We start from the raw sequence: 18,407 nt of genomic DNA, 5'->3' as shown, positions 1-18,407 counted from the left end.
GCTCCCTCAGCCTCTCCCCACAGCACTTGTGCTCCAGTCCCTTCTCCAGTGACAGGAAGGTGCAGATGGGTAAGTGCTGCATGAACAGCACTCCCAGAGAGCTCTGCAGTGACAGCAGCTCTTTAAGGCCCTTTGTGTGTCCCTGAACAGCAGCTCCAAAGGGGTTTTATGGGAAATGATGCCATTAGCAGTTCCTGTACTGCTCCCTGTCCCCCCAGAGGGCAGTTCTGCTGTCACACACCCCTGGGGACCAATGGCACTGAAGTGGTTCCTGTGGCTTCCACGTTCTCTCATGCCGAGGCTGAAGCTGATAGAGGAGCTGTGAGTGTTCAAGGTTATCAACCACAGTGAGCTTTCCCTGAGCTGGTTATCAGCAAAGATTGGGAGAGTTGTGCTGCAGCTTCAGCCACACTTCAGTGGAGTCTGGACACCTAATTTCCTGCGGCCCAGTTTGGAAAGCTCAGCTCTCACTTTGCTCTCCCCAGTGATTCATTCCCCTCCACACAATTGCCTGAATTGAACAGGCACGGGGCTCTGATCCTCATCTCCCCAGAGTCAATCACAGCTTTCTCCCGCTCCAGGTAACAGCTCATTCCCACAGCCCTGAACTACCCCTCGGGCTTTATTTGGGGAGTGCCTTGACAGACAGAGAGAAGGAAAAGGGCAGCAGAAAATGGACCAGAAAAGATGTTACAAACTATGTACAAGGGCTTGTTATTTCTTTCTAGTTCTTTCCTGTTCTTCTCTCCCCTTTTCACATTTTTAACACAACTTTATTTCCTTTATTTTTCCTGGGGTGAACTCTTGACAACATTTTGTTCCGTCAAGACCTCAGCTTTGACCACCAATAGAACCCAAAAGCTCAATCCAAACATCCTGCAGGACCCATCCATGCCTATAGCCTGAGTCATGAATGTAATTACAATAAAAAATCATACTCTGAGCAAAGAAATTGCATGCCCAGCTCTGCCCTCCCTCGCTGTGCTGAGGCACCAAGGATGGGACCTGTCTCTGTAAAGATCCACAGCCACACAAACTCTCCAGTGCTCCCAGCTCAGAAACAGGATCTGTGTCAACACAGGCAAGGAGCCTTTTCCTCCTCCTCTGGCACTGCAAACTGAGCAGCCTCACAATCCCCCACTGGAGTCCACCCTCACATTTATCCACTCAGCAAACACGAGTCTAACAGCACAAGGTCAAACGATCAGCACAGATAAAACAGATACTTTGACTACTCTGCCTACAGCAAATCATTAAAAAGCCCTTTAATAATTCAAATCATATGCACAACAAGACCACTCCCGTATTTAATACCAAGTTTTCGCCTCTCCAAGGGAAGTCAGCACAGAAACCATCAGCTCTGGGTGGCAGAAGCCACTGAATAAATGGTATTAAAGGGTTACCAACATTTCAGGGCTCCTCATCTAAAGAGCCCCAATTTAAGTTTAAGTCAGTTTAAGCCAAAACTTCCTCCTGCTGTTTCCCTTCAGACCCTCGTTCCTCCTGGAAACCATCTCCATTCCTCTTTAGAGAGAGACAGCAAAGAGCTCTGAGGTCTCATCTCCTCAAAGAGAAGAGCTGCTTTGCTTTCTCACCCTGCAGTGCTCTGAGTGACAAAGAACAGTCTACACGTGAAATCATTAATCTCAATATTTGCCCACGAGCCTGTGATTGCTCTCACCTCTGCCATGAGTGAAGGCAGTGGCTGGCAAGGAATGAAAGGGCAAATAAATCCTCACCAATTCATCGCAGAGATGAAGTCTGGAAAACCTCCAGCCTTCAATCAGCACATCCACGGCCCTGATTTACTCCAACTGCTTCGAGCTAAACAGATTTCTTATCATTGTCTTTGAGGAGGTGCTGACTGATGGATGGGGGGCAGGAGCTGCTGATACTGATGATCCCAACCTGACAGCCCACTCTTCACTTACCAGCAGAGTCCTGGACACAAACAGGCTCAGTGGGGATGGCAAGAGGAGTCCAACTGCTCCCAGGGAGCAGAGCTGTGTCTCCTCAGGAACAAGGTGACCATAGAATCCAATTCAGTTTGGATTAAATACAGCAGGGTCATGCTCCAGGACGTGCTGTGCAGCACAGCCAGTCAGTGCTGCCCTGGGGCAGGGAAAGGTGCCCAGCTGGTCAATACCCAAGGAAAACAATGCCCTGGTTTGTCTGCCAGGGAGCATCTGGGCAGGAGGGAGTTTCTGCTGCCCCACTGGCCAGTCAGGGGCAATGAGCTGTAGCCAATGCTCAGTGAGCACAAACTCTGTCTCCAAACAGCAGAATTCCTCCAGGATTCAGCACGTGCCACATCACTTAGAGAGGGGATCCCAAAGCAAACCCACCACTGGCACTGCTGCAGGTCCTCAGGCAGGGCACGAGGGGGAGGACACATGGCTGGGACTGAGGGAGGACCAAAGAGTGCCCTGGTGCCCTGGCATGGCACAGGAGGGGCTGGGAAGGCAAAGGGAACCACAGGAAGCCCAGGAGTTATCAAAACTGTTCACTCATCCCATGGTCCTGGAATTTATCACACATGAGGGTTAGAGGGAACTCTGGAGAGTGGACTCAAGAACAAACCACTGGCCTAACTCCTGTTCACAGCAAACAGAGTTAAGGTATCTAAAAGCTTCTCAAATCCCACTCATATATTCACATTATTTAATATAAAAACCCCATAATGTTCTATATGACAGAATTCCCAGACACCTGATATGTCTTGAAGAGAGCAGAGCATTTGGGAAAGGCAGCTGTGGAATGCTGTGGGTTTGATACAAGGAACTTGAAGCAGCTCCAGTCAAGGTGGTGCTTATTTAATGTCCATGAGAAATAAATCTCCTTTGTAATTTGAATTTTCCAAAGTCTTTCCACCATTCAGACTTTTGTTCATTATGAATTCACCCCAATGAATCCCCACTGGAGTGGGATGAACATCTGGATGTGCAAAATGCCAACGTGTTTGCCTCAAACTAAGCAAATACCCCCCAAAATATAAAATCCTGCTGATGCCTCTACCCTGATATGGCAGCTCACCAGAATTAGCAACTGTGCAATTAAGACCTTGCTCACACACAATTTGCACAAAGACAATTGTGCTCAAATAAAGATTTCAGTGTTTGATCTGCAGGTTGTACCTGTCATGTGAACACGGCTGGAGACTGATGAGATTCTTGCTGCTTTAATTGCAGTTCTGCCCAGGAAAAGGGTGTCCTTCCCTGGAAAAGAGCAATAAATCACATGTACATATTCCTGTCACGTGAGGTGGGAGGGAAAGCTCTTGGTACAATAATATTGGGTTGGCTTTGCAGATTTGTCTTCCTTTCCTCTCTTTCATGTGCCACTTACACTGTGACAGAATGGAAGAGAAAATGGGGGAATTTGGAGTCATGGAATCTCCTGAGATGGGCAGGACCCACAAGGGTCATTGGCCCAACTGCTGACCCTGCACAGACACGCCAACAATCCCACCCTCTGACCCAGAGCATCATCCAAACCCTCCTGGGTTTAGATTTGCTGCTCACAGCACCATCCCCTGCATGTCTGGGCAGAGGGAGGAGGAGCAGCACAGTCAGAGGTGATGGGACACACAGAGCAGGACAGACAGAAGGTGATGGGACACACAGAGCAGGACAGTCAGAAGTGATGGGACACACAGAGCAGGACAGACAGAAGTGATGGGACACACAGAGCAGGACAGACAGAAGTGATGGGACACACAGAGCAGGACAGACAGAAGGTGATGGGACACACAGAGCAGGACAGTCAGAAGGTGATGGGACACACAGAGCAGGACAGACAGAAGTGATGGGACACACAGAGCAGGACGGTCAGAAGTGATGGGACACACAGAGCAGGACAGTCAGAAGGTGATGGGACACACAGGGCAGGACAGACAGAAGTGACGGGACACACAGAGCAGGACAGACAGAAGTGATGGGACACACAGGGCAGGACAGACAGAAGGTGATGGGACACACAGAGCAGGACAGACAGAAGTGATGGGACACACAGAGCAGGACAGACAGAAGTGATGGGACACACAGAGCAGGACAGTCAGAAGGTGATGGGACACACAGAGCAGCACAGACAGAAGGTGATGGGACACACAGAGCAGGACAGTCAGAAGGTGATGGGACACAGAGCAGGACAGACAGAAGGTGATGGGACACACAGAGCAGGACAGACAGAAGGTGATGGGACACACAGAGCAGGACAGTCAGAAGGTGATGGGACACACAGAGCAGGACAGTCAGAAGGTGATGGGACACACAGGGCAGGACAGACAGAAGTGACGGGACACACAGAGCAGGACAGACAGAAGTGATGGGACACACAGGGCAGGACAGTCAGAAGGTGATGGGACACACAGGGCAGGACAGACAGAAGGTGATGGGACACACAGGGCAGCACAGACAGAAGTGATGGGACACAGAGCAGGACAGACAGAAGGTGATGGGACACACAGAGCAGGACAGTCAGAAGTGATGGGACACAGAGCAGGACAGACAGAAGGTGATGGGACACACAGAGCAGGACAGAAGTTTGTGGGACACACAGAGCAGGACAGACAGAAGTGATGGGACACACAGAGCAGGACAGACAGAAGTGATGGGACACACAGAGCAGGACAGACAGAAGTGATGGGACACAGAGCAGGACAGACAGAAGGTGATGGGACACAGAGCAGGACAGACAGAAGGTGATGGGACACAGAGCAGGACAGACAGAAGTGATGGGACACAGAGCAGGACAGACAGAAGGTGATGGGACACACAGAGCAGGACAGACAGAAGTGATGGGACACAGAGCAGGACAGAAGTTTGTGGGACACACAGGGCAGGACACAGGAACGGAGCTGACACCCCACGAGGATTTGTGACAAGTTTCTATACAGATTTATCTCAGCACTCCATCCACACCCCCCAGGAATGCACATCCTCAAACCCAGAGGAGCTCACAAATACTTCACTGCTTCTATAAATGCTTCCCTGCAATATTTTTGCCACATGTTCTATTATGTAACATCTCAAAAGCACAAAAAGAACTAAATGTTATATATTGAGTTGGCATTTTAAAAAGAGCTGGAATGTATAAATATCATCCAGCTTCAGTGCCCCAGGTACGAAATGACTTTTTTGGGGAAAAAAAGTCCATTACAATTACACAAGAAACTAGGGAATAAAAATGAGCCAGCTCTGGAAGGGGGACACACAGACAGGATCTCAGTCCACTGGAAACCCCATCACCAATTAGCATTTCCTGGGGACAAGGGCCCAGTAAAGCCCTGGCTGGAGGAGTCAGAAAGTTTCCTTGCACCACTTAAAGACATTCAGCTGCACATAAATAGAAAATATTTACATGGCCATAAACAGAGAAGCAAAAATCCCTGGAGATAAATGACCAATGTCCAGTAATTCCTGCTGGGAATGCCAGTGTCACAGACACGGTGTCAAATCCTGCCCAGCTCAGCCCCTGCCACTGCTCCATCCTGCCCAGCTCAGCCCCTGCCCCATCCTGCCCAGCTCAGCCCCTGCCCCATCCTGCCCAGCTCAGCCCTTGCCCCATCCTGCCCAGCTCAGCCCTTGCCCCATCCTGCCCAGCTCAGCCCCAGCCCCTGCCACAGCCCCATCCTGCCTGGCTCAGCCCCTGCCACTGCTCCATCCTGCCCAACTCAGCCCCTGTCCCATCCTACCCGGCTCAGCCCCTGCCACTGCTCCATCCTGCCCAGCTCAGCCCCTGCCACTGCTCCATCCTGCCCAGCTCAGCCCCTGTCCCATCCTACCCAGCTCAGCCCCTGCCCCATCCTGCCCAGCTCAGCCCCTGCCACTGCTCCATTCTGCCCAGCTCAGCCCCTGCCCCATCCTGCCCAGCTCAGCCCCTGCCACAGCCCCATCCTGCCCAGCTCAGCCCCTGTCCCATCCTGCCCAGCTCAGCCCCTGCCCCATCCTGCCCAGCTCAGCCCCTGGCACTGCTCCATTCTGCCCAGCTCAGCCCCTGCCCCATCCTGCCCAGCTCAGCCCCTGCCACAGCCCCATCCTGCCCAGCTCAGCCCCTGTCCCATCCGGCCCAGCTCAGCCCCTGCCCCATCCTGCCCAGCTCAGCCCCTGGCACTGCCAAGGAAATGTCACTTTGGAGAGGCACAGAGCTGTCCCCTTGAGGCTGGGTTGGTGCCAGCACACCCACCAGTGCCTGGAATGGCTTTGCATGGACTCACAGGATCCCAGAGGGGTTTGGGTTGGAAGGGACCCTAAAGATCAGCCAGTGCCACCCCCTGCCATGGGCAGGGACACCTCCCACCAGGAGGTCCCAGTCCCACGTCCTGTTTGTGCCCAGATCTGCAGACCAAGCAGAGCACAGACTGTGTTGGATCCACCTGGATCTCCTTCACTCTCTGTTCCACAGCACTCCCTTCTGCAGCACCTTCTTACACTGACAAAAGGAACATCATCCTGCCCCTGGCTGCTAAAAATATCAATGCTACAAGAAAGGGAATTAAAAATGTACCAGATGACAAATAACTCCTAATTCAGCAACTGCAATGGAATGGAGCAGAACAAGCAGCCTGGGCTGGGAAGGGGTCCCTGCCCCGGGCTTGGAACTGGGTGGGATTTAAGGTCCCTTCCCAGCCAAACTGCCCTGGGATTCCCAGTCCCACATGGACACAGCTGGGGAAAGGGGTGGGCATTCAGTGCCAGGCAGAGGTTCCCCCTGTCCTGTGTCCCAGGGGCTGTGCCCACAGGGGTGGGCAGGCCTGGCACTGACTGTGCCTCCTGCTCTCTTGAGCTGCTCCAGATCCCAAATTCTTCAACCTTGGCGTTTTTAATTCCATTTTGGTGCCAAGCAGTGCTCCTGTTGGATATAAAGCACACACCTTCCTTCTCCAGGCACCCCAGGCTGGCACAGACATGGACACCCCAAATTCACAGGCAGGCAGGAGCACATTTACATTTATCCCAGACTGAGGGGAACCCCTGACAAAGGTCTGTCAGCTCCCACAGGACAGCACAGGACCCAAATTCCGTGTCCTTTGCCACAGGGCCCTTCAAGGCTGTGGAGGTTTGGGATGCCTGAAGATTCCTTGGCTGCCTCTAAAGGTTACTGTGCATTTAATGAGCCTTTGTAGGCTGAAGGTAAGGAGAAAATAAAAAAAGTCACCAACTTCATAATAGAGTAGCAAGATTTTGGCCGAGAAATGCTGATTTATGGGCCAGGATTCCAGAGCCTGGAGACTCCCACAGAGATGGTCCAAGGGTTAAGGGAGGAGGACAATCCCTACATTTTGTATTTCAAGCTCCACAGTATTATTGTCTTAGGACCAGGATTATCTCCTTTTCAAGCTCTGTTTTAAAAGAAGTGGTGATTAATCTTAGAAAAAGGGGATTTTTGGTAAATTATTTTCAAAAAATAAATAACCAAACAGGAAAATCCATCAGGATTTCAATATTTCTCCTCCTCCCTTCCCCATCTGCACTGCAGTTATTCTGTGCATTGCCCTTCATGAAACAAAAGGATTTATAGATATTATTTCCTTAGTCTGGTGCAGCAACAATCCAAGGGGGGAAACAGTGCAAATACCATCCTATGCTGGCCTCAGTTATTCCAGACATTTTAAAGTCAGGAATAACATTGCAGAAATCACCCAGCCCTGCCCCAGCAGATCATCTCATAAGGAAAGCAGCCCCTTGGAATGGGGGTAAACATAAATGTGCATAAATACCAACATTTCACACCACGGGATGAGGTGCCACATTTGGAGCCCTGAGGAGGAGGGAACTCTGCCCCCAGCTCACCTGCTGGGGAGGAAGGCACAGGTGGCACAGCCCAAACCTGCAGGAACAGCTGCCACGACACGGGGTTTGGAGCCCACAGTGTGGGAAGTGGGAAAATAACCCCAAATGCTCAAACATCTAATATTGCACTGATTTATTTTGAAGACAAAGCCTAGACATGTTTTCAGCACAATCTCCATCAGGCCCAATATACCTTGCACTGTATTATTGTACTACTAATAATTATTGTACCAATAATTGTATTATTGTAATAATACACTGCATTGCACTGTATTATTGTACTACTAACAATTATTGTACCAATAATTGTATTATTGTAATAATACACTGCATTGCACTGTATTATTGTACTACTAATAATTATTGTACCAATAATTGTGTTATTGTAATAATACACTGCATTGCACTGTATTATTGTACTACTAATAATTATTGTACCAACAATTGCATTATTGTAATAATACACTGCATTGCACTGTATTATTGTACTACTAATAATTATTGTACCAATAATTGCATTATTGTAATAATACACTGCATTGCACTGTATTATTGTACTTATTATTGCACTCCACAGCTTCACTTCTGTGTCAGACTCCTGCAACATTTAACACCCAAATTAATAACAAGTTCTGGCTATTCATCAGTTCTGTGGAGCCCAACTGAGACAAGGCATTATTTGTAGGCTGGATGTTGTGAGAAAACCTGTTCCTAAACACACTCTTTTGAATGATTAGTTCACTGACATTCCTGTGCTAACAAAAATATCATCAGTAATTTATAGGAGTTGCATGAAGGTCCTGAGAGCTCAGAAAGGCCCCGTGTGAGTCAGCTCAGCTCAGCCTTTCCTGGAAGCCACTGAAAGGAACTACAATGACCTGGGCAGGACTGATCCTTCAGAGGGGCTGAGCAGGAGCCCTGGGGGTGCCAGGCCAGACTCACCTCACATATTCAATGCCACAGCCCTGTGTAAATCCTGGGCTTTGTGTATTTGCACCTACAGAAAATGAACCAGGAAATCCAGCACACGTTTTCATTCTGACAGCCCTGGCACCCACCTCCAATCTCAGCTCTGTTTTACCTCAGTTGCTTCCTTTGGTGATGTAGAAATACTTTTACCAGTGTCGTTTCCACATGAATCACTTCAATGGAAAATTTAGAAGGAAGTTAATTGAAGGGCATCTTTTTTTTTTTTCTATCCATGCTCCTTTTCTAATAATTTGAGGGACCTCATCTATTGGCATGGGGGGAAATCAGGCAATTTTGTTAAAGCTGACAGAATTAGCAGGAGATAAGTAAAGGTTAAATGTCAGGATGGAGACTGGAGGTTTAATTTTCCTCTACCAGCAGCGTAACAAAAAGAAAGGAAAAGAGGTATATTTAATCAAACAAGAGATAAAAAGGAATTCAGCATAAAAAATATTCTAGCAAATTAAAATAGATTGAGATGTTGATCAAAGACTAAAAGGTTTCCAGTTAATTACGGTGATTCAGAGATCAGAATGTTTTGCAAGGGGTTAAACCAGTGAGAAGAACAGAATGAGCTGCTCTGGACAAACCAGACTGTGCTGTGTGGGCTCGTGGGTGCAGAGAGGGGCACACAGGCTGAGCTGGAGCTGTGCTGCTGGGAGGGAAACGTGCCCAGAGCAGCCAGGGCAGCACAGAAGAACCCCAGGCTGGGCTGGGGGGCCTGGAAGCTCCTCCAGGGCAGGGACACCTTCCCTCCCACCAGCCCAGGTTGCTCCAAGCCCCTCTAGCCTGGCCTGGACTGAACTTCAGCATCATCCCAAGAAGAGCAGGTGAGACAGCCCAGGAGTGCAGTTGTTTCCATGGCACCTTTCACACGGAGCAAGCTGCAAATACTTGAGATTCTAACGAGGAACAGTTCATTTAAAGCAAAAAGAAAGAGGCTGAAATGCATCGCAGGAGAATCAATTCTCTAGATAAGATCCTTAAGTGAAATCCAGTTAACGAGCCTGAGAAATAGGTTGGTGTAGATCAGAGAAGAGCAGCACTTGAACAAGCTGAAAGTGTTAGAAGAAAGGGACACAACAACACAACATTTCTGAGTAAATACAGGTGGAATCCAAGTTCTGCTCCTGCCTCTCTCCATGACAAAAGCAACGGGCGCTGAGCGTGCTCGGGTTACAGAGGCAGCTTTTCCCTCCGGGAAGGCACCAGCGTTTTATCCCATGGATTTCACACCTGCAGAGTTTCAGGATTATCTGCCCGAGCAGCGCTCAGCCCCTCCTGGTGCTCCCTGTGGGCACCTGGAATCCCCTCCCATCATCACATCAGCAAACACTTGTCTGTGCAGCGGCATCACAGCCCAGGGCTGGGGCCATCTGTGTGGGACCTCTCTCAGTGACCCCTCTCCATCTAACCATTAACTAAGAACTCTTTATTAGTTAATTAATAAATATCAGATGTTGAAGCAGTGGTTGCAGAAGCCCAAACCAGCACCACATGCAGCAAAAATATCCTGGCAGAATTTAGTAAGGAAAGATCCAGTGGGTTCCTCTTTAATGCTTTCAGCAACACTACAGTGGAGAACTTGTCAAGTTTCATCAAGAATGATCAGAAACCTCAGTATGGACAGAATTCAATGTGCCATTATAAACTGACTCAAGTTTGCAGGAAGTGAAAAGTGTTTCCACTTCAAGTGCTTCCATTCCACCAATGCATTTCTTTGCACTAGGGCAGCTCACCAGCACTTCTCAGCCACTGCTGGGGAAGACACGAGAATATCCTACTGATCCATATTTTTATATTCAGTAAGTCATTGACACGCATAAATTAGATATAAAAATACACAAAGAAATTCCTGTCGTCAACTCCTATTTTATATTCCCCCAAAAAGGAAGGTTTTCACAGAATTTCCAGCCCAGGGAAGTGCTGGAATCCCAGGACAGCTGCCTGTCCTCTCTGCTTCACACTCCCCTTAAACAGTATTTTATTTGGATCCCATATGCTTCAACCTCTCTGTCTTCCACCTTCAGATGTGACTTTGTGAGCTGCAGAAAATAACACGCTAAATAGCAGGAGTGTGCTGGTAAAACCAGTTCGAGTTCTCTCCCTGGAGCAGGGCAATGCTGGACTAAAAGCACACCTCAAAGAGCCTTCATTTCACAGCCCGTAAACCAGACCCTCCCCTGGCGGGGGGAGCACATTAAGGCTCATTACATTGATGTCCTTCAAAGCTGAAGAGGTCTAAATGCAGGCTGACAAATACACACTCATTGCTGATACTCTGCTTTTCGGGCTGCCAAGCACAGGGCTGGGAGTGTTACGGGAAACTTGATCAGCTGGGAGTTCATCCTCTGATGCTGCAGATGGAATAGGCTGAGTTTGTCCAAACCATCAGGCTCAGGAGCCGTCATTAAATAACGTGCTGCGGACAAGAACCACCCAAAAGGAAAGCAGTGCTGTTGCCAGTTGTGCTGAGTTTGGAGTGATCCCTCTGCAGCCCTGGACAGCCCATCATCCTCCACTCCTGCCCTGCTCCTCCCTCGGACACACAGCAGGGCACTGTGGCCAAAACAAAAAGCTCTGGGGACCACAGCACAAGAAAGATGTGGAGTTCCTGTAATGAGTCCAGGGGAGACCTCGGGGATGCTCCAGGGCTGGATCCCTCTGCTCTGGAGCCAGGCTGGGAGAGCTGGGGGGGTCACCTGGAGGAGAGAAGGCTCCAGGGACACCTGAGAGCCCCTGGCAGGGCCTGAAGGGGCTGCTGGAGAGCTGGAGGGGGACTGGGGACAAGGGATGGAGGGACAGGACAAGGGGAATGGCTTCAAACTGAAGGAGAGGAGGTTTGGATGCGGCACTGCCTTCAGAACAGGTGACAGTGACCCAGGGACAGTCCCCAGAGCAACACTGGCCTCACCAGGGTCCTGCAGCAAGGAGGGATCAGGCAGTTTAAATTGCTGTGTAACTGGGAAAGCATGACCAAACTGAGCACTGCCTCTCTCAGCAATACAGCAGAAATCTCTCCACACAGAGATAACTTCCCTCTAAAGCTTTATCAGAGAAGGGAGTTACCTTGTGTGCAGCTCCCTTACAGCCTTATCTGCCTCTGGGAAGTGCAGATTGGGGGGATGCAGGTCCTACATCTCAGCCAGCTTCAGTGCTGCTGCAGGAGCAGGTCCTGGGCTGACACTGCCCCAGGGGAAAGAGCCAGACCCTGCACTGACACCACACCACACCACACTGCCCCGGGGCAGACACCACACGACATTGCCCAGGGCAGAGAGCCAGACCCTGCACTCACACCACACCACACCACACTGCCCAGGGCAGACACCACACCACACTGCCCTGGGCAGAGCCAGACCCTGCACTCACACCACACCACACTGCCCAGGGCAGAGCCAGACCCTGCCAGACCCTGCACTCACACCACACCACACTGCCCAGGGCAGGGCCAGACCCTGCACTGACACCACACCACATTACCCAGGGCAGAGCCAGATGCTGCACTCACACCACACGACATTGCCCAGGGCAGAGCCAGACCCTGCACTCACAACACACCACACCACACCACACCACACCACACCACGCTGCCCTGGGACAAAGAAGGGAAATCTGGCCAGTACCCACCGCTCCCACTCACTGCCCAGCTCAGACTGCTGTCCCAGTTCTGCAGCCAGTGCCCATCACACGCTGCAGCATGGCCAGGAATCCTCCCCTCGTGGGATTCCTGCTGGAACAACTCCTGGCACAAATGCACCAAGGTCAGCAGAAGGTTTTTGGCTTCATCCCTGGAACTGGCTGGAGTTTGGTGCAGGATTCACCTCCAGAAACAGTTCCTTCAGCTCAGGCAGTTCCTTTGGTCCCAGGCTGTTTGGCAGTGGGTCAGCTCTGCTGCTGTGAGGAGCAAGGACTGGGGAATGGATAAGTTGGTTGGATGGGGAAAGAGCTGAAGCACCATTCTGGTTTGTGTTGGGACTCACTGGGAATTTGCAGTTTCACCCGTGGAATCGCAGGGTGGGCTCATCACCCACTCCTGTCCTCACAGGACACCCCTGGGGCCACCCCTGGGGCCTGTGGGGAGTCCTGACTCCCTCTGCACTGCTGCAGTTGTTCCATAAGTACAGAGGAACCCTCAGCCTTCCAGCCTGCCTGGAATTTGTCATCCACACAGCAACTGTCCCTGTGTTCACAAAAACCTGGGATATGAATAACATCTCCTTCATATTCCCTGAAAATGAGAAAGGCTCTCTTTGTAAATTATTCATAACATCATTATCATTAAAAGTCAAAGTGCCATCTAATGAAATAACATTTTTAAAGTCTGATTGCAGTGAAGCCAAGGTCTGTAAAACACGTCTCCTTTAGCCCTGCTGAGTCCAGAGAAATGAGCCTGAAATCACTCCTGGAGCTCAGGAGAAAACTCCTCTCTGATACACAAATCAATACCTGATTTAATTGTGTTTTATTGCAGCTTTTGCTTCAGTCTGGGGTCAGGGAAGACCCTGAGAACATCCCTGAGAACATCCTGTCTGCTGTTTTCCCAAGCTGCACTCCCTCCCCCCTGGTTTTAATGCCAACCTTCAGACTCTCTGCAGCAGAAGGGGCAGAAGGAGAAGGAATGAGAGCAAGCCCCTTGTTCTCCTGCTGTTCTCCTGGAGTGGGTCCACAAGGGCCATGGAGCTCCTGGAGCAGGTCCAGCAGGGCCATGGAGCTCCTGGAGTGGGTCCAGCAGGGACATGGAGCTCCTGGAGCAGGTCCAGCAGGGACATGGAGCTCCTGGAGTGGGTCCAGCAGGGCCATGGAGCTCCTGGAGTGGGTCCAGCAGGGCCATGGAGCTCCTGGAGTGGGTCCAGCAGGGCCATGGAGCTCCTGGAGCAGGTCCAGCAGGGACATGGAGCTCCTGGAGTGGGTCCAGCAGGGACATGGAGCTCCTGGAGTGGGTCCAGCAGGGACATGGAGGTTCTGGAGTGGGTCCAGCAGGGACATGGAGGTCCTGGAGTGGGTCCAGCAGGGACATGGAGGTCCTGGAGTGGGTCCAGCAGGGACATGGAGCTCCTGGAGCGGGTCCAGCAGAGGCTGAGGAGCTGCTGAAGGGCTGGAGCATCCCTGTGAGCAGGACAGGCTGAGGGAGCTGGGACTGTGCAGCCTCCAGAGCACACACAGAGGGACCTCCAGAAGTTCCACCTGGACATGGGGAAGAACTTCTCTGCTGTGCAGTGACCCAGCACTGAACAGAGACCAGAGAGGGTGTGGAGTGTCCTCACTGGGCATATCCCAGAACCCTCTGGACACAATCCATGTGCTCTGGGATGGAGCACATGTTGGTCTCTTCCAACATGACCCCCTTTGTGTTCCTGTGATTATTGTAAGTTGGAAGGACAACAGACTAGAACCTGCAGCATTTCATCACTACCACACTAGTAATATATTTTTTCTTTTTAAACTTCCATTATTCAGCAAGCTTTGAGTCCATCAATCATTGTGTCAGGGTTGAGCAATCACTTTTCTCATGGACCAGTAACAGACCCATTTCCATATACCTGCTCCTGGCTGATGGCCAGAGCTACATGCCCTAATCCCAGAGGATAAATCCTCACACAGTATGTACAGACCCTCTTCATCCCCCCAGTGGAAGAATTCCTGAGAATTCCTAGGCTCAAGACAGAAATCCAGGTTCAAGCTCTCCAGCAAATCCCTGCCTTCTCCTGTGCCTTTTTAACCTCCCTCTGATATCAAAGCTCGGAGCTGAGGGCTCTGTCCTGACCTGGGCACTGGAAAACAGCTCCAGTTCAATTGGGATCAGTAAGAACTTGAACCCAGAAGTGAACACGTTGTTTGGAAATGAGCTGCTGATTTTTATTCCCCACAGGTCTCTAAGGAGACACTCAATTTTAGAGTATTTACTTAGAGGTTTGTGAAAAAGATGAAATGGATTTTCTCTTGGAGGTTGGAGATGTGCTTCAGAGCTCGACTGGAGGAATTAATGGCAACTCATGGTTTAGCCTGAGCTCAGGCATTTATCCAGCCATCTCCTCCCCAGATCTTGTGGGCACGGAGCAGAAATGGACCCTCAGCCCTCCCTGTCACCCTCTGCTGCTCTCAGTTGTTCTGCAGAGTGAAGGACTTGCAGACAGGCATTTAATTTCCAGATGCATAAAAGGAAGGAGTTTAGAAATTAAGTAACGATGTGAGAAGATCCCAAATACAGGGAAAAGGCACGTGCAGAATTGTGTGGAGAGATAAATCTGCACAGAGTGTTTGCTATTCCTGACCAACCAGACATGCTGGAAGCACCATCACTGCTCTGGGCAGGGAACAGAGGGTTTGTTCAGAAAAACAGAGCGAGTGGGTGAGTTCCGTTTGGGTGAAGGTTCCCCCGAGTCCTGTGTGGGTCTCACACAGGAACATCTCCTTTCACTGCACACCCAGCAGAGCAGGGGCTGAGGTCCTGCCAGAACCCACCTCCTTGAACACCACTGAAGATCCATCCCCAAGGCACAAAAATTGCCTTCTGCACTTTCTTTTCTTTTTTATTGGCCATTAAAAAAAAAAAAGAACAGTATTTCGAGAAGCATTTCCCCCATTAGGCACTAATGGTAAATTCCTCACACAGAAAAAGGTGGTCCTTGAAGAGCAGTTTTACAGCTGGAGTGGCAGAAGGGATGAAGGACAATCCCTGTGCTCAAGGCATTGCTGCAGAGCCAGGAGCTGGGTTTAGCAAAGCCCAAATACAAAGGATTCTGTGAACCACCCAAAGAAATGCCCAATTCTGTATGTTCAGGAAGCTCCAGGGAGTTGAGAGCACAGTCCCTGCTCACCCCCAGCCCCAGAGCTGCCCAAACTGAACCCACCTCGGGCCCCTGGGAAACTGCAAAGGGCACAGAGGGCCATGTTGGCTGCTGGGTTTGGTTCTCCCTCTGCTGACACCTGCCTTGTCCCACTCCTTCCAATCCCTCATTTTCTAAGGAAATCTGGACCCAGAATTTCACTTTGCACCTTCTTCTGTGCTCATCAAGTACTACAGATAAATCAAATCTATCCCCATTTCCCAGCAATGCCACAAGGTAAATCCATCTGGAATCTAATTATTGTTCCAACATGTATTGTTCCAATATAAATCATCTAAAACTACAATACATAAAAACCATAATCTATGGTATTGCTAACACTTGCCTTGCTCCATTTCCAATGAACTTGGGGAGTGAGTCAAGGGCATGATAAATCCTCACAGCCAATCCTCCTGAATTTATAGCCCAGCATGGATGAACAGACTCCCATTCCTGCAGGGATCCTGCCCAGGGTTGCTGGGATGATGGGAGGAGCACAGGGACACCCCTGGGATGGTTTTCCTGGACACAGCTCCCCCAGCACAGGCCTCCTGCCCCCCTGGTGCTGGTCCTGAGCCCAGGGAAGCCCAGTTTGTGCTGGATGTTGGGATGCCCCCCCTGCTCCCCCTCCATGGGATGATGGCCCAGCAGGGCCCCTGCACAGGGCAGGGGATAAATGAGACATCCAACAAAGCACCACCAGCCTGATGACAAATCCTGGAGTCTGGAGCACTAGGGAAGTCCCACAGCCAGCAGAACAGAGGGAAACACACAGTGTCAGAAGGGATGGAGGGAGAGAAATGCATCCAAGGAGCTCTAACCATCCATCCTGGAATGGCACCAAATCACTCATGGCTGTACCAGCACTGAGATGAATAAGAGAAAACACCAACAGAGCAAAACATTCCTGCAGAGCCACATTCCTCTGGTCCTGGATTCCATCCTGACAGGCTGGCTGAGGGAGCCTCAACACGGGGTGCCCACCCAGCAGAGGGCAGAGAGCACCCCGTGGTCCCTCTGGCTTTATTTGTGCTTCCACAATCCCCACACTGGGACTGGAATGTGTTTTTAGAAGCATATTCAGAATTACAGAACGATTAAGGCTGGAAGGACCTCCAAGACCATCCAGTCCAACCTTTGACCAACACCTCCATGCCCACCAAACCATTCCAGGAGTGCCACATGTGCCCAGCTGGTGACCACCTCCAGGGGTGGTGACTCCACCACTGCCCTGGGCAGCTGTTCTTCCCCACTCCTGCAGTGCAGAAATTTTCCTAATATCTACCAAATATTTCCCTCCAATTAAAACAGCCTTACCAAAGGTTTGTGGTAAGGAAGCCTGACCAGGAGAACTCCCTGGTGCAGCTGGAGAGTTGCAGGATTCTGATGGGAACCTTCCCCTTTCAGCACAGGGTTTGGAGGCAAGAAATGAAAATTCCATTCCTGGCTCTTCCAGAGCTTCCCAAAGCTCTTTGCATTCTGCAGCTCCAGATTCCCAGCAGTGAGGGGAGGGGTCACCCCTGTGGCCCAGCCCCTCTGTGGGCACTCCCTGGGCACAGCCCCAGCCCTGGGATGGGTCTGGGGCAGGACCAGCACCCCATCACGCAGCCCTGGGGACCTCACAGGGAAAGCTTTCCTTGCTGTTTTCTTTCAGGACATTGGACTGTTTCCAGCCCGGGTGCTGCCCTGCAGCTCAGCACTGACAGAAACACAGCCCAGCTGTGCCCCACCCACGGTGCCAACACTGCAGGTGCTGCCTGGAATGGTGGTGGGAACTCCTGGAGGGCACTGAGTGCTCCCTGAAAGGTCACAGGCTCCAGATGAACTGAAGAGACCATGCCCTGACCCAGAGCCAGCTGCACTGTGGCCAGGGCGGGTTGCAGCACCCTCAGCCCACCTGAGACACTCCTTCCCACACAGCACCTCCTGGAACATTCCCAGCCAGCAGAAGGTCTCAGTGCTGCACTCCACAGACATGACAAGTGTTAGAATAGTCAGTTCCTGAGCTGTGGTTACAATCTGCTGCCTTATTAACCTCTCCCCATAATTAGCTGCCTGGGGAAAACCTGTTATTATTCAGAGGACCCAGGCAAAAGGAAAAACAGCTCCAGAGGTACAGAACTCCTGATTTATCTCCCTTTCCAAACACAAGGTGAAGAAAGGCACGTCCCTTGCCCCATTGTAGGCCCTGGACAATTTTGCTGTGCATGTGGCAAAGTGTAGAACTGAAAGATGAACGAAAACAGTCCTGCAGAAAATCAAAACTACTTATTTCTGATACAAGAGAACAGCATGAACCCCCTGCACTTAAAGAGCTCCCCCAGTGAGCTCTAAGGAGGCTGCAAGGTACTCTACAATATTTATGAGTGCAAGATATATACTATAGATTAATTCATAAATTCTCCATACATAATTTATAGCCTATTTACAGAGTAAAACAGTCATCACACGACAACCACCACAAATGCATTCACTTAAACTTAAGGGCATCTGTAATGCCTGCTCAGAAATCAGAGCCCACAATAAACCAGTCACAGGCAATGACAAGGTGGCTAAAAGGCACAGGAAGAGAAAGGGAATGTGTTTTTAAGGCAGCTGATGTGCTATAAATTTTTAATGCTCTATAAAACCTTTCATTTGGCTGTATTTATATAGTATTAAGTACGTTGTTCCAGTTCAGAGTAAGAAATTAGGCTTAACTCGAGTTTTACAGAGCACTTGGTTTTTCTTGCCTACATTTTGTGCTCACACCAACACCCTACACATTGTGGCTCAAGGAATTTGTTCCACACAAGCATAATTTCCTCCTTTACCCAAA

The sequence above is a fragment of the Pithys albifrons genome, chromosome 3, assembly GCF_047495875.1.
Source record: "Pithys albifrons albifrons isolate INPA30051 chromosome 3, PitAlb_v1, whole genome shotgun sequence".
NCBI classification, from domain to species: Eukaryota; Metazoa; Chordata; class Aves; order Passeriformes; family Thamnophilidae; genus Pithys; species Pithys albifrons.
This window is presented reverse-complemented; position numbering follows the sequence as displayed.